General features: G+C 37.4%; 1 long non-coding RNA gene across 1 annotated transcript; it reads left to right on the top strand.

Moving 5' to 3' along the window:
• The first annotated feature begins 4 nt into the window (after nt 1–4).
• Nucleotides 5–3915, top strand: LOC111754432 (uncharacterized). Its single transcript, XR_002789118.2, has 2 exons — nt 5–342; nt 2239–3915. It is a non-coding gene; the product is annotated as an uncharacterized LOC111754432 (long non-coding RNA).
• The last annotated feature ends 12012 nt before the right edge of the window (nt 3916–15927 follow it).

The raw sequence follows: 15927 nt of genomic DNA, 5'->3' as shown, positions 1-15927 counted from the left end.
GTCGGGCCGCGTCCGGAGCTTGGCAACGCGCTTAACCAATCAAGAGCTTCCAGAAGGGCTGATAGGGAGGGGTGAATTATTAGCCAATCCGAAAAGAGAGTCTTATCGGAACCGGTAAGGATGCAACCAATGCAATGTACTCTGGTGGAGGCATGGGCGGAAGCTAGAGTTGATTGGCAGAACGTTCCCCAATTGCTGAGGCTGTTATTCCTTGGGGGCCTGCGAAAAGAACGCCACAGCGGCCGGAGTTCTCAAGAAGCAACCTTCTTGACCTTCCAGAGATAATCGCTTGGTGACCGTGGACATGCCAGCAAACTGGTCAGAAATTTCTGTACCCATTGAGTAAGTGTTCTCCCTCCCAACCTAGGATTCACGTTCCCAAAGTGGTCAGGTCGGGTTGGCAGCCAGATAGATCCCTGGCGTTTGTACGCAGAATGTGTTGCTCAGAGGCCACGCGAGCGACCTTGAGCATCTCTGCTGGCTGGTTTCCGAAAAGGAAATATAAATGTGCTGCTGGCCTTAGTCTCTGTTGGGGAGACCCTACCAAAAGTGAGGGATGACCACGAATTCCTTTGAGTCTCTATGTTCTGGTTTGAAAATTTTGCACCCCAGATCCTTATAGACAGGCCTGGTCCACAAGGACCTTGAGGATCTGGACCGAGTTGCCTTCGGCTTTCCTCCCCCACAAGCACGAAAGCAAATCATGCTGTCATTAGTTGACTCGGGGCCAAACGGGACTCTGTCAGGCTGTACCTACCCTTTAGGTTCCTTCTTCTCCAGGCCCCTTTGCTTCCTGTTGACCTTGAAGACCCAGAGCAAATGTCAGTCCTTCATAAAGCCTTCCCTTAATGCTCACCCTGATCACAGTCTATTTTCTGTGCTTCTGCGCCTTGTAAACCATATTACAGTTTTAGAAAATGCTCTTGTGGAACCTTCCTCTGAAACCAGACTTACCTACGTTCAGACTGGTTGTCATTTACTCACTTGGGCAAGTTTAGACAAGTTATTTAACCTCTCTGCCCCTGCTCTGTAAAATGCAAATAATAGTATTTTCCTCTGGATTGTTGTGGGCATTATGTGAGTTTATAAACACACAAAAAAGTATGTTACAAGCACCTCCTAAATGTTAGCTATTGTTTTCATGATACACCTGCCTCACTTTTTGTAGAAATACATGTTTTGGGCTTGGGTATCTGACCCTGTGTAAGCCTCCCTCGGTTTCTTGCACTTACTAACAATAAACACTGGAGTCACTTCTCTTGATTCTTCAAAAGCAAACAATATCATGATCTGTTCATCGGGTAATACAACAAATCTGAAAAAGAAATTTCCATTCAAAGTAATAAACACAAGCCAAAGAACTTTGTCCAACACCTATCAACCTTTTATACCATCTACTTCTTTTCATGAACTTTGTCTCTGGATTCAAAGATGACTGCTCCCAGAGTTTCATTAACACTTTCCTTCAAGAACTAAAAGTTAACACTGACAGTCAAACAACAATGAACTCTCAGTGTGTCCAAAAGCAGAGGCAGCAGGCAACCACTGAGAGGGGTGTTCCAGAGCTTTACATTCCCAGAATTGGATTTAGAAATAGGCTGTTAGCCAACAAAATCATGGTCACAACTGTGTCATTCCCAGTGAGAAAAACAACCCTAGATTTCCTAAACACTATCAATTTGGCCAAATAAATATTTGTCGACAACCTAAGCAGCTCCATAATCAAGTACTGATAGGGACAACAACATGTCATATGTACTTTTTCATGTCCCGTGATATCTGCTTTGAATTCTAGAAAGGACAGTTACTAGATATGGGTAAGGGTTAGGAGAGAAGCTTATATATTATGAGACCCAAGTCTTAACTTTTTCCTTGGGAATGTGAGGTTCTTGGAGATCAGGTTCAATACTGTTCTGTCTTGACCTTAATAGGTTGTCCCCTAAGTAGAATACCAGTCTTGAAATAAACCAAATGTCTTCCAGGTCATTGCTAATATTAACACTTTGACTTAGAATTGACTCAATACTGCCTCCTTGCTGAAGTGATGTCAAACAAAAGCCTAGGGCCTAGCATTGTGCAGACAAACAGGCAGCCAGGTAAGTATTGGGGACCATAAGAAAAGGACCATAAGAGTCAAGAGAAAAATTGGCTGGATTTTCACTGCCTTCGGATTTCCTTATGATTATTTGTTAAAGCTTCCCTCTTAAATCTCTTCTTTTTTTTTTTTTTTTTTTTCAGATGCATGTCTTGCTACTTTGCTTAGGCTGGTCTCAAACTCCTGGGCTCAAGTGATCCTTTCACCTGAGCATCTCCAATAGCTAAGATTACTGGCACATTGAAACTGGCGTGTAGTACATACCTACAATCCCAGCACTAGGAAGACTGAGGAGAATCGCTGTTGAGTTGAAGACCAACCTAGGCTACATAATGAGTGCAAAACCAGTCTGGACTATATAGTGACCTGTCTCAAAAAGAAGATTACTGACATGTGCCACCACACCCAGTTTACAATCTCCCTTTGGACTTTTTCTCCTTCTCTTTATAAGAACTGGAAAACAAGAGCTGGGAATCCACACAGCAACAGCTGTGCATCTGGAATAAATTCCTTTAGAATATACTCCCTTGGAAATCCGAAGTTTTCTCAGATTGGATGACTGTAGCCACTGCCTGGACCTTTAAGTAAATTCACACCTGTGTATTTTAGTCAGTTGTGTGTACGTGCGCATGTGTGCGTCTTTTTGTTACTGGGTTCCACTATGCAGTTCAGGCTGGCCTTGAATTTGAAATGATCCTCCTGCCTCCGTTCCCAAGTGCTGGGATTACAAGTGTGCACCATCACACTCATCCTGTTTTACTGTTTTGCACTTGAACACCCAAGAGTTTTAAATATAGAAACAAGTCAGAGGAGGGTAGAGTTTAATCACCCTTTGCACTTAAGCACAATGTGTTTTTGGATGGTTATATTTGGGTGTAGACTATCATTAAGGCTAGAGTATTATTTAGATGCTGAGTTGTGTACTAGACAAGAGTTTCTTTGAAAATCAAAACTATAGGCTGTGGTAGCTTGGTGGTTGAACACTTGCCTGGCATGCATGAGCACCTAGGTTTGATCCCTGTGACTGCAAAGGAGAAAAAAAAGCTGAAAGAGGAGTTGTTAAAGAGCACAGTGTGACTGAAGTGTGGACGATGAGTACAGTATAGTCCAAGCACAGCCAAGGAACATGACCACTTAACCCCCCCTTCCATATTAACTGGCTTGTGTCTTGGGTGTGTGTTGGTAGACTCCTCTCTCCTTGCTTCTCCCCCTTAAATTCTTTCCCTACCTCCCTTATGAATGACTCCCTCTGAGATAGCAAGAGAATTAAAAACTGTTGAGCAACACGTCCGCCTTCCTGGTAAGCAGCCATGGCTCCAGCAAGCAACAGGCAAGCCAGGAAGAGAACCAGTCAGCATCTCCTGTGAGCCTACCGTTGTGCGGGCTGAGAATCAAACATCCCATTCCTCCACCCCCCATTAGCAACTGGGCGCCAGAAGTCTGCACATCTATTGGGAGGATGACCATGTGCAATACAGCAAATACGGGGATTTCCTTCTATCTTCTTTTTGAAGGCAAATGTTGTTTTCACTGTTTTGCTTTGTTCTGATTGTTTTGCTCTATTCAGTATTGTGTTTAATGGGTTTTATAATGTTCTGTTTTTGGTTTGATTCTGCTATACCTGACTGAGTGGACAACTACTGTGAAGATAAGGAGATACACTGTGGGTGTTACTGTTATCCCGGTGTAACTGTTATGTTATCCCAGTATCCTGCTGTGAAGTTCTGTACTAATTTCACTATATTATCTCGATTGGCTTTGTTCTGTCTAGTTCTGTTGTATTTTACTACCTTCAAAATTAAAAAAAAAAGAATTGAAAACTGTTGATGATTTCATTTACTTGTTGCATAAGTTATAAGTTAAATAAGTTATACACTTAGAAGCTGTGCTATCACAGCCTTTGTACTTAATAAGTTGTATAGTGTACAACTTCTTAATGATTAAAATGTTGGCTCCAGGAACTGTATTTCCTCTGAATGAAAGAAAAGAAAGAAAAATTTAGAGCTCCCCAAGAAGTTTTATAGAGATAAATTCTCAAAGCAATTTAAAGGTAACAAGATAACATAATCAATGTGTAAATATCTTAATATTAGCTCTTGTATAGTATGCAGTAGTATTTCTGTATTATCTTTTTCTGAAGAAAGGAAAATATTTTAGAAACACCATTCTACTCTTCTCTCGACCTGGGAGCAACTGTCATCTCCGCTCAAACAAAGAAAAAAATAGGTTAGCAAAAAACAAATGACCCTCCAGATGATAACAGAATAAAAAGGCTATATAAATCTTAAAGTCAAAAGAAATCTTCCTGTTTTTTGGAGGGTGCTCATATCCTAAAATCCTTTGTTTTGGTACAAGGCAGATCTAAATGAGATAATGAAGAAAGAAAATTCAATAGATTTGAAAAAAACACACTATATTTAAAACAACTCCTGCTGGGTGTGTTGGTGCACATCTGTAATCCCAGCACCGAGGAGGCTGATGCAGGAGGATTGCCATGAGTTCAAGGCCAACCTAGACTACATAACCATATTCTGTCTCAAAAATAAAAAGATAAAAATACCACTCATAAAGGCATAGTTTACAACTGTGTAGTAGGTCCTCAATCTATTGCTCATAGCTGGTTGAGTTGTGTTTCTAACATCTAGCAGTAGAGGGCAGCCCTGACCTTTTGCAGAATATTAAGCACTTTGGAAGGAAGTTAAAAGCAAAGCTCCTAATCCATTATATTTGTTTACTCTTACTGTATATGCTTTTTTAAATTGGAAGTTTTTCTTATTGTTTAGATAATAATGTAGAAAGAACATCAGAGCTTAGATGCCTTGAAGTGGTAAACCAAGTAACTGGATAAAAACACTGTTTTAGTTGCCCTGCTCAGGCTATCCGGTCTGCAAAAGTGCATTGTAGTTTGACCCTGAGTGATCAGATACGATCATTGTAGGAACAGACCCAATGTGCCTGCATTTCTGTGATAGGAGTCAACCTAAGAAATAGCAGAATGTGATTTTTTAAAATACATACAGTCATATAGTCTTAGTCCTGATGACTGCTTCTAAATTCTTGCCCACTGCCTTTACTCTGCTCCATTAGCATTTCTTCTTGTCATACCTAGGTCAGATCAGAAGCATCTCCAATATAGCAGATGTATTCTGGCTTTAAAGAATGGTGTCCATATGCTGAGTGAGGGAAAGTTTCATGAGAATGCAGTTGGCTAAATGGTTAGGTGCGAACATCAGTGAAACACAGAAGCCTTGCATGCTAGTCATCATTCCATGGCTGTATAATTTATATCTTTCTATCCAGTAAATAGCAAGAAAAAAATCTATGACTTTGTAGCAAAAGTCACTTGGCTAGAGGACAGAGAAAAGAGAGTAATTCTGATTTTAGCAAACATAAAATCATAGTTATATAATGCTATATTCCTAGCATTTTGGGGTTGTGCTCTAACCTTGAAAATATTATTGGCAAGAAATTTTCAATGCCAATTTAAACAAAACACTTTGAAATCTTAATAAACATTTCTATCACTACAGCCCAAAGAAAGAGCTGCTTATTCTAAATTTCTATTAGGCTTTACATTTCGTTTCTTATTTGGTATCATTGAGGTTGCTATGTTTACTTACTTACTTTTTTCCGTTGGCTTAATTGTTAGTTTCTTAAAACCTGAAATAATCAAATATACTTCTTGTATCCACCATAGCAGCAAAACATAGGATATATATTAAAACTCAAATACATATCTGTAGATTAAAAATAAACTACAAAGCAGAATTAACTTATTAATTATAAAAAATATTTACCACCTTAACTATTTTCAAGTATGCAGTACATAGTTTTAACTATATATGTACATTTTGTGTAACAGATCTTTAGAACTTTTTCATCCAGAATTAAATTTTCTTGTCGTTTGGTTTGGTTTTTGGTTTTTGAGACTGGGTCTTGCAGACTGGCCTTAAACTCACTGTGTAGTCCAGGCTGGCCTCAAACTCAAGGTGATTCTCTGGCCTCACACTCCTAAATTCCAGTGTTACAGGCATACACCACTACGCCTGGCAGAAATAACTCTCTATAACTACCTTTCACATTATGAGTACCTGCTTTTCTTTTTTTTTTTTTTTTTTTTTTTTTGGTCTTTTTCGTTTTCGTTTTTATCGGTACCAGGGATTGAACTCACCACTGCCTGCTTGCAAGGCAGGCGCTTATGCCCCTGAGCTAAATCCCCAGCCCTGAGTACCTACTTTTCAAAGAACTGCTTTATTGATTGGGCAAAACAAAAAAATACAACTTGTGTGGCAAAACAAAAAAATACAACTTTGTGGGACTAGATCATCAAAACACTTGTACTGTACACTTTTAAATTCACCTTTGTCTCATGGCGGCTCTGCCCTATCCTCTCTCCAACCTGTAGATTAGCCATTTCCTATAAACCTAGGAATAGATGCCAGAAAAGAAAGTGCCTTTACAGACAACTATTCCAAAAATAGCAGGATATACTATGGTAATCAGCCTTAATTTCCTATTAACTTAATCTGAGGCCCTGTATTACTTACACTGTCTTATTATGACTGATCTTATTTGAATCTGGTTTGTTAGATTGCTGTTTTGTCTTGACTTATTTTATTCGAATCTGTCAGGATTGATAGTATTAAGTCTTGAAAGTATAGGCAACTACTCTGAAGATGACAAGATTCACTAGAATACACATTCTGGTTTGACTATTACCTGCTTTTGAAGTCCTATAATGTCTCCAATGTTTTATTTTTATGAATATTGTTATGTACTGCTATGTTCAATTATACTATGCCTCATGATATATTGAAGATAACACAAGACATAGTAACCATTGTAGATCACTTTGTATTGTGGTTTTATATGTCTTTTTCATTTCATGTTTTTTTAGGAAGTTTGTTTTGTCTTGTTTTCTTTTGTTTTTCCCTCTAATACAGAAACTATAGGTATACATGTATACTCATGCATGCATAGAACTTCTAACCAGTTTATGAGAATTGATTATATAATGCATGATAAAATGATCAGCTACTTTGAAGAAAAAGAGACACTAACGTACGCCGTGCTGATTCCGTAGTGTCTTGATGTGAAATCCAGCAATACTATTATTCTTTGTTCAGAGTGATTTTAGTCTCTTTTGCTTTGTTTAATTTCAACATACATGAAAGTACGGACAGCTCTTTTGAAGAGAATGAGAGATACTATGGCAGCCATTGTTGACTTCCCTATTGTCTTGTCTTGAAGACCTAAAATGCCTTTATCATCCTGTTCTGATCAGTTTTATACTATTTTGTTTTGTATGAACTCACTGTATGTGAAGATATGGACAACTATTTGGAAGAAAACGAGACAATATGATAGTGAAGCTCTTCAGTTGTCTTGCTTTGAAATCTATGTCTCTTACATTGTTTTCTTATGATCCGTTTTGTTCTGTTTAATTTTACCCTCTTTAAAATAAAATTTAAAAAGAAAGAAAGTGCCTCTACAAAGTACCCTCACAAGTCACTCGTGTCTAGCATATACTGTAATTAGACATTTTGAGAAGGATACTATCAGACTAAAAATATAAACTACCTTGCCAATTATTTGATTTACATAATATCAAACTTTTGTTAGTTACTGAAAACAATGGACTCTTTTAAATCACTGTTGCTATCACAGTAGTATTTTTATTTACCTGGCGTAGATACAGACAGGATCATAGAGTGAAGTTGTCACAGAAGAGGGACGTAGATATATGTGACTACAGGTAGTTGGCTGTAGGTATATGTGCTTTTGGGTCTCTCTCAAAGAGAGCATGACTGCATTTAACTGTCAAATTCACCTTTCAAAGCCCACATCTCCATCTAATGTTGTAACCATCCATTGTTATGTCAAATTCTTCTGGATTTTTAAAACTGATTTTCTCCTTTGCAGTAAGCAGAAAAATAAAGTATAGATAGATTTAAATATTTTATATTATAAACAGAATACGGAAAATAATGGAAATTTTGGATTAAGGTAAAATAGACTTTCCTAATCATAACTCAGTCTCATAAACCATTAAAAATAGTTGATGTTGTATGAAGAAAATATCACTTATCATATTGCCTTACTAGTGTGAGAAGCTGAAAGAAACTATATACATAATAGATAGTTAAGATACCGATTTCTCTGAGCTCACTGAAGCGTTTGTGCTAGTATTGTCTGGATGATTAAATGCAGGTGTCTTGTACTGATTTGAATCAAATAACTGAATCAGTTACTGAATCAGTAACTGATTAGAACATAACAATATGCAATGTATACACCACTGTTACCCCTTACTTATTGTGTTTTGAAATTTTGTTTTATTTTTTCTCTTTAAAATAAAATAATAAATCAATATAGATTCTGTGCAAATAAAAGAAAATATAAATTAAGATATGATGACATAACTTGGAAAAAATACTTTCAACATATCAGTCATATCTATTAAGCACCTCTTTGTATTGATAGAAAACTAATTAAGTGTATAGAGAAAGCAGTCATAAATACAAATGACCAGTAAACATACTCAAAATTGCCCTCACTACTACATTAAAACCACTAAATGCAACATGCCACTTGACCAAGAAACTTCTACTCTAAGGATCTATCCTAAAGAAATTTATGTAAGTTTGCAAAGATAGGTAGGTGTAGCTATACACAGTTATGCATCGCAGAAGCCTTTAGTAGGAAAATTAACTATAATTTTATCACCTAAAAAATCAAGTTTTTATTGTAGAATAACAAGTCCGAAAGACACTTTATAGGAATACAAAATGGACATAGTTTCTAATAATGCTAGCTAGATAAAACAAATTTGGAAGCAAGTTCAGGTTTACAGAACGAAATATGACATCTAAAAGGAGAAAGACCAACAGTACAACTGCCCACATGGGCAGCTACCCCAGCAAAGTGGAGACAGGCTGAAACTAGGCAGAGACCACAAGAGATCCTGTAATGGTAAGCCAAGGGAGAAGGGAAAATATAAGAAATCAACTGAGAAAATGATGGATTAAACTAATCTTATATAGTACTTTCATTAAAGACTGTTTTAAAAATGCAAAATATCAGTTCTTTCCCTAGGCCTCCTAAATCAGATTCTCAATTTTAAAAAGACATTCGAGTTTTTCTTTCTTGTCTCTTTCTTTCTATTTATTTATGGGTACCGGGGAATCGAGCTCACAACCGTGCGCTTGCCAGGCAGGCACTTATGCTGCTGAGCTAAATCCCCGGCTCTCTTTCTTTTTATTTAAAGAAAAAAAAAAAAAAGCAAAACAGAAAAAGGGGTAGAAATAATACAGAATTTCAAAAACATTACTCTAAGAAATCACTAGTTGAGGCTGGGGATTTAGCTCAGCTGCATAAGTGCCTGGCTGGCAAGTGTGAGGAGGTCATGAATTCAATCCCTGGTACAAAAAAAAAAAAAAATTCACTAGTTCATAAATTACATAGTCATCTTAGAAATAGTTGTTCGAGTTACAAAATTAAAGCATAAAAACTGGACAATCAAACAATGAGAGTAAAAATGAGAGTCCCATTCAATGATCCAACAAAAACTTAATAGTATGGTTATCTATTTTACACACTTAAACATACATATAGTTAAAGCCTTTAGAGTACTTTCCTTCCCTTTCTTTTTTACAATAGCAATTACACATTTTGGATCTTATTACTCCTACAGTTTTTATTACTTTTTATACTAGAGAGACAATGTGATATTTACAAATATGGTTCTTAATTTATTTCACTTATGAGCATAGTCTCCAGTTGCTTCCATTTACCTACAAAGGATCTGAGGGTATTTTTGGAGAGGGTGTTATTTTTGTTTTTTGTACCAGGGATCAAACTCATGATCTCATGCTTGCCAGGCAGGCACTTATGCCGCTAAGCTAAATCCCCGGCCCCCTAAGTTTTTCTTAAGCATGATAAATCATTTCCCTAGTCATCTTCCTAGTCTACCTTGTTCACAGCCAAAGTTGCTCCGAGATTTAAAAAAAAATTTTTTTAAAGGAAGTATTTTCAAAAGATAAAAGTACTATACACCCTGAGTTCAGTTTCCAGTACCCCCCCCCCCAAAATGTGCTATCCACTTTTAACAACATTTTGGTTTTCACCTGGACACCTTAATTTACTCAAATTATTTTCAGAGTAAGCAGATAAAGATTAACCAATGATTATTTGGCTGATTCATCACAATAATTAATTACACTATCTTAAAATGCCCTCGGGCTCTATTGTATTTAAGATTTAGATTGATGATTCTCAAAGCACATTAGAATATTCAGACTGTGTCTGAAAATCCAAAGCCTGAGCCCTGCTCCTAAGATTCTGATTCAGTGGGTGACTATATAGCTCGGGCTTATGTGAAGTCGGAAAGTTCCCTCCAGTGAATCTAATGTATTACCAGGGTTGAGAATCACTGATAGAGATGAATCAACAGATGAGCAGAGATAGACCCATTATGTAATAAACAAATGTAAAAATGGCTAAATAAACTAAAAATTGCCTTGAGCTTCGCCACTGACCTTGCAGTTCTACCTCTAGGAACTTATCCTACCAAAATATATTTACAAAGTTGTATGTGCCTGAAGGTTCATTACATCATTTGTAATGGCAAATATATTGGAAACAACTTTTAATGTCTACCAGTTAATGAGTAGGGCACAAGTAGGGTACATCTGACCACATAATGTACTGATACACTAATGTTAAAATGAATGGGGCAGACCTCTATGCACTGCCATGGAAAATCTCCGAGACATACACAATGATACCTCTGTTGTCAAACTCAACTCATTCCAAATTCATGTTTGAACACTGAATAGTTGAACATATTTTTCCCATAAAAACATAATGGGAAACTAAATAATTGGTTCTGAGGCTCAAAAATTACACTTAACAGTTCATTTTTCTAGGACTCTAACAAATTTTGCGATGATTTCTTTATTTAACTCTATTGTGGTTCTCAAAGTTTTTCTCTTAGCTTTACTGTTGGTAGGCACTAAGTTTCTTTGGAACTGTAATTATGATATTTTATGCAAACAAAGCACAAAAAAGGCATAATGATGAATTTTTTAACCCATTAACATAAACACTATTATGTTGCCTGGAATCTTGACTATTATATGCCTCAGTGTAGTTTCTCTCTAAGGAGGCTAGTTGAAGTTCTATGTACCTCACTTACTACCCCTGTGTGTCTGCACCAAGATGTGACACATGACTCACTCTTGACAAATACAGGTTTTTTCAAGATAAATTTTTGTTTTGATTATGGAACAAAGCCATAAACAGCAAGCAGATTTTTTTTTTCAAACTTTGCTGTTCAAATTGTGGAAAGTTTTAGAAAGTTTGAGCTTGGAACCATTCAACAACCAAAGTATGACTGTACTACTCTGCAAAGCAAAAGAAAACATAGTTATATGACAATATGTGATGTATGATGTATGATCTCATTTACAGAAAAGTATGTATATATACACCCATAAGTATGTAAATGTTTAGAAAGTCACTGAAGGGTACTCACCGAACTGTTGATAGTGCTTACCTCTGGGGATAGGAATGGGAGGGAAAGGGACATTTTGCAGTGTAAATTTCTAAATAGTTTACAACAAGAACATGTTCATGTACTACTAGTATCACTATTCAAAACATTCCAGGGCTGTTGGCTCATATACCACCTGTAATCCTGGATAATAGATTATATAAACTATTATTCTAACATTATGATCTTGAATGCATAATTTTATAGTGAGTAGTATGGCAGGCTAACAAAAATTTAGTCTAAAACATATACTCAAAAACTTCCAGGGCACCCATCATTTTGTTATTTATTAAACCTGTTGCCTCTTAAGCTAGGGTTACTGGAATCTTGTTGCTCTGGGTTCTAAATGCCCTTTTATGCAAAATTAAACTTGGTACTGATTTTGCCTACCTCTCAGTTTCCCCATGTGAGTGGATTCCACTTCTGGAGGATCTCTGCATTTAGTTACTTTGTAAATTATCCCTCAGTCCAACCCAAAAAATCACTGGGCATAGGAACCACCTACAGTTTTGCCTGGCTGAGTTTTCCCTACTTAGACGAGTGAGAAAGGTCTACTGGTTAAGGGTCAGTGTAATGGATCTATGTCCTGTCTAAGACTCAGTTTTCAAAGTCTGCTGTAGTGATTCATCTTCCGTGAAATGTATTAAGCACTGGAAGTATATGAGAAAAATTACTTATGAATCTGTGCCTTTCAGCCCCAAGCCACCTCTTTTTTCTCAGAGAAGCTGGAGAATTTTACACTAATAGCAATTGAACAAAGTCAGGGCTGAGGCAGGCTGGGAGTAAAGGAGTCCAGCCCATGGCGGGGGCCCCACATTGAGAGCAGACAGCTTGTTAGAAACTATCCCTCTCCACCTCCTTTCATTTCTTCAAGTTATAGCATCTAACAGTTTGAAGAGAAAACCGAGGCTGTGACATCCCCTGAGCAGCCAAATTGCTGCTTATCTATCTTTTTTGACAGATGAAGAGGATAGATGTCACCTACAAGACGCTTCACTCATCTAAACAAGTGTGCCAGGAGGATCCTGTCACCCTCAAAGGACCAACAAGAAGAGTCCAGACCAAGGCTTGCCTGTCACAGTTCAGAGTCCTTGCAAAAGAAAATCATCGTTAAGTAGACAGTTCCTGAGAAACAAGCACTCATTCTAATTGTCCCCTGAAAAGTGCCTGTATCACCAAATAATTCAAACAAAATGATAACTTTGATTTATGAAAGTTATTTTCTGGATTACACCTTTCAGAATGGCTGAAGTGTGACCATTTAATATCTGACAAGTCAATCCAAGGTTCCACACAGAGAGTCTAGCCCTCCAATTTTGCCACATTTCCAGGACAGAGGGTGCAACATCTGTCAGCCCCAGACAGTGAGGCTGGCACACACTGGTATTAAGATCTTCTAAACACTAACAAACCTCAGAAAAATCAGTAAAAACTGTTTTAAACACAGATCTTGATTCAGAGCATCTGAAGGAAAGCCAAGAAATCTGCATTTTAACAAACACTCTTGGTAATTCGGGGGTGACCTGGGTCCTTCTAGAAGCACTGCTCCTATGAGTTGCCTCCAGCAAGACTCCTAATGGCACTTCCAGCCTTATCTTATGAAAAGAGCTCCCTCCCCCTGACCTGTTAAGCCCAGAGCTGGTTCCCAGCAGCTATTCCAGTGCTGGTGTAACCAGTTATCTGCAGGACCCATGAAGGTAACAGCAGTTCCCAAAGGCCACTCCAGCCATGTAATTGTGCATAGGAATAACTTCTAGAACCTAGACTGCTGGTTATCAGCTTCTCAGACTCTGCTCTAGACAGTCACTGCCCATGAAGTCCGGCTGAGCTCAGTGCTGCCACATGGTTCTGTCATAGTTACTAATTTTAACCAATTGGTTTTTAAAAATTAGCTCCTGAGTTGTTATACTCCAGTATGCATTGGAATCACCAAGAAAGTGTTATAATAAAAGTCTACAGATTCAAGACATATTTCAGAATCACCCCTGGGACAGAAGTTGTTAATCAGTACTTTAATAAAGTACCACAGGATGCCCAAGCACAGTAATGTTTGAGAACTACCATCTAAAACAAAAGCAACAATCATATAAATATTAAGTTCTAGCTACCATGTTGTAAAACCTGAAAATCTAAAAGATTGTTAATGTTAAACACAATTGCTTGATCTCTTAAGGTGCCAAGTAATTTTCTACCTAAGTATTGAAATACTTTTCTGAAGGGAAACCTACTAGACGACTGGATCTACCAAGTACAAATATGTTATGATTTAAGAAAATCTATACTCAAATATCTAAACTTTTAAAACTAATTAGTGATTATTTTACTATTATAAAAATTATAATAATTATGAATATCAAATTTTTATCATGTGTCAGATGCTGTTATATTTCAAATAGATTAATGGATGAGGAAACAGGGAGGTTAACGTACTTGTCAACCTATGCACAGTTACCACCAGTAGAACTAAAGTTTGAATTGAGTCCAATGCTTAACCATTCTGTGACCTTGCTCAGATTAGACATAACAGTACTTCATGCAACAAACATTTATCGTGAATCTTTGTGCCTCCCTAGGGTTGTTCTCTAAATATACAGTGACAAGACAGTACTGTTCCAGTCTCGATGGGGCTTGCAGTACAGTGAGCAATCTAAATGGATAAACCAGCCATTGAATGTTGTTGGGGGACACAGTCTCGGGAAATTAAATTATGTGCTAACATATTAGCTGAGAAAGGATAAACAGAGTTTTCTCAGAAAAGGGGCCAAACTGAGAACTCAGGATATAAGAGAAAAGAAAGAGAAAGGGGTGTCAAGGCTTTCAAAAGCCCAGAGTTAAGAGAACAGGTAACATGTTAGCTACAGAACTGAATAGCGGTTTGGTATAACACAGAGAGGAAACAGGGAAAAGAATGAACAGCACTGGAAAGATACACTAGAACCAAGTGGAAGGGCTCTGTGGATCATGTGGATGAGTTTAGTGCATGGGCAATGGGAAGCCATTAAAATATTCTGGAAGACATGTGGCTCAGAGATTTGGCCTGTCCCTCAGTCTTGAATGTCATGATCATGCAGTGGTGACAGAGCCATAAGAAGATAACACAGACCAGAGAAGAGAGAAAAAACCCTGAAACAGTAGCCTGGGAAGCACCAGCACTGGAGACGGAAGAGGAGGCGTCCCCAGAAGAGAAAGGAGGGAAATCATACAGCTAACATATAGCAAACATAGAATCCAAAATGTCTCTAATTTTCCAAAGCCATGCTCTTGAACTCTTAAATATTATTTTCCCTATGTCTAAAATTGCAGCTGATACAAAACTGTTAAACATATTTTTCCATATTTTTCATTTATACAGAAAAAAAAAAAATCAAGGAATTTAAGTGCACCCTTGAAGCAAACTCATGAATCATGTTTCCAGCTGCCTCCTCGCCTCTCCTTGAGTGCCCTACCAAGTCTTTAATTTAGATATGCTGTTGTTTTACCTAAGAGTGTCCCTTAGGGGATTCAGTCCACTGATGAACGCTAAAGGTTTTCTCTTTCTGTATGGCATAAGGGTATCTATGCAAATCCAGGAGCCACCTTCGGTATCCACAATTCTCTAAGCAGCAAATCAAATCTTAATAATGATCTTGCTCCCTACATCGACATGTGTGTTTTCTCTGAAAGAGAAAATTAATTAATGAATTCCTGTTACTTCTATTCATTGTTTATTATTTTATTGAAACAACAAATGGCCATTCTAAATTAAAGGTATCAAACATTTCAAAAACGAATAAAGTAAAAACAAGTCATTACATTCCCTGCATCCTCCTCCCCTTCCCTAGAACTTCATTCCTTCCCCAAAATACTTATCATTAACAATGGTACATATCCTTTACTCACATTTTTATACATACATAAGTATCTAAGTAAAATTTATTTAAATGAAAAGGATCATATTAGCTGTATTGTTTTGAGATTTGTTTCTTAAAATATGTGATGGCCAATCTTTTTCTGTTAGTGTCCACAGCTTTAGTTACTTTTTCTCCATACCAGTCCATGTATCCAGGGGAAGCCATTATTGCTTTAACCAATTCTCTATTAATGGCCACTTCTATTGTTTTTGTTTTTTCTTGGCCTGCTTTTACTCTACAGTGTGAGGGATGCAAAAGAATGCTGTTTTGGCTACAGGGTGGGCTGTTTCTTTCTGAATTTGCATTGTTTGTCCTTATCTTTCCTCCCTCTAAGACTTGGGTATTTCCCTCCTGCTGCTCCCTCTGATCTTGCTACTACTTAGTTTAAG

This window comes from Cavia porcellus, unplaced genomic scaffold (genome assembly GCF_034190915.1).
Source record: "Cavia porcellus strain 051 isolate PalLab524CR breed Dunkin Hartley unplaced genomic scaffold, mCavPor4.1 scaffold_2, whole genome shotgun sequence".
Taxonomy (NCBI): domain Eukaryota; kingdom Metazoa; phylum Chordata; class Mammalia; order Rodentia; family Caviidae; genus Cavia; species Cavia porcellus.
Note: the sequence above shows the minus strand (reverse complement) of the source record. Positions and strands in the feature narration are given on the sequence as shown.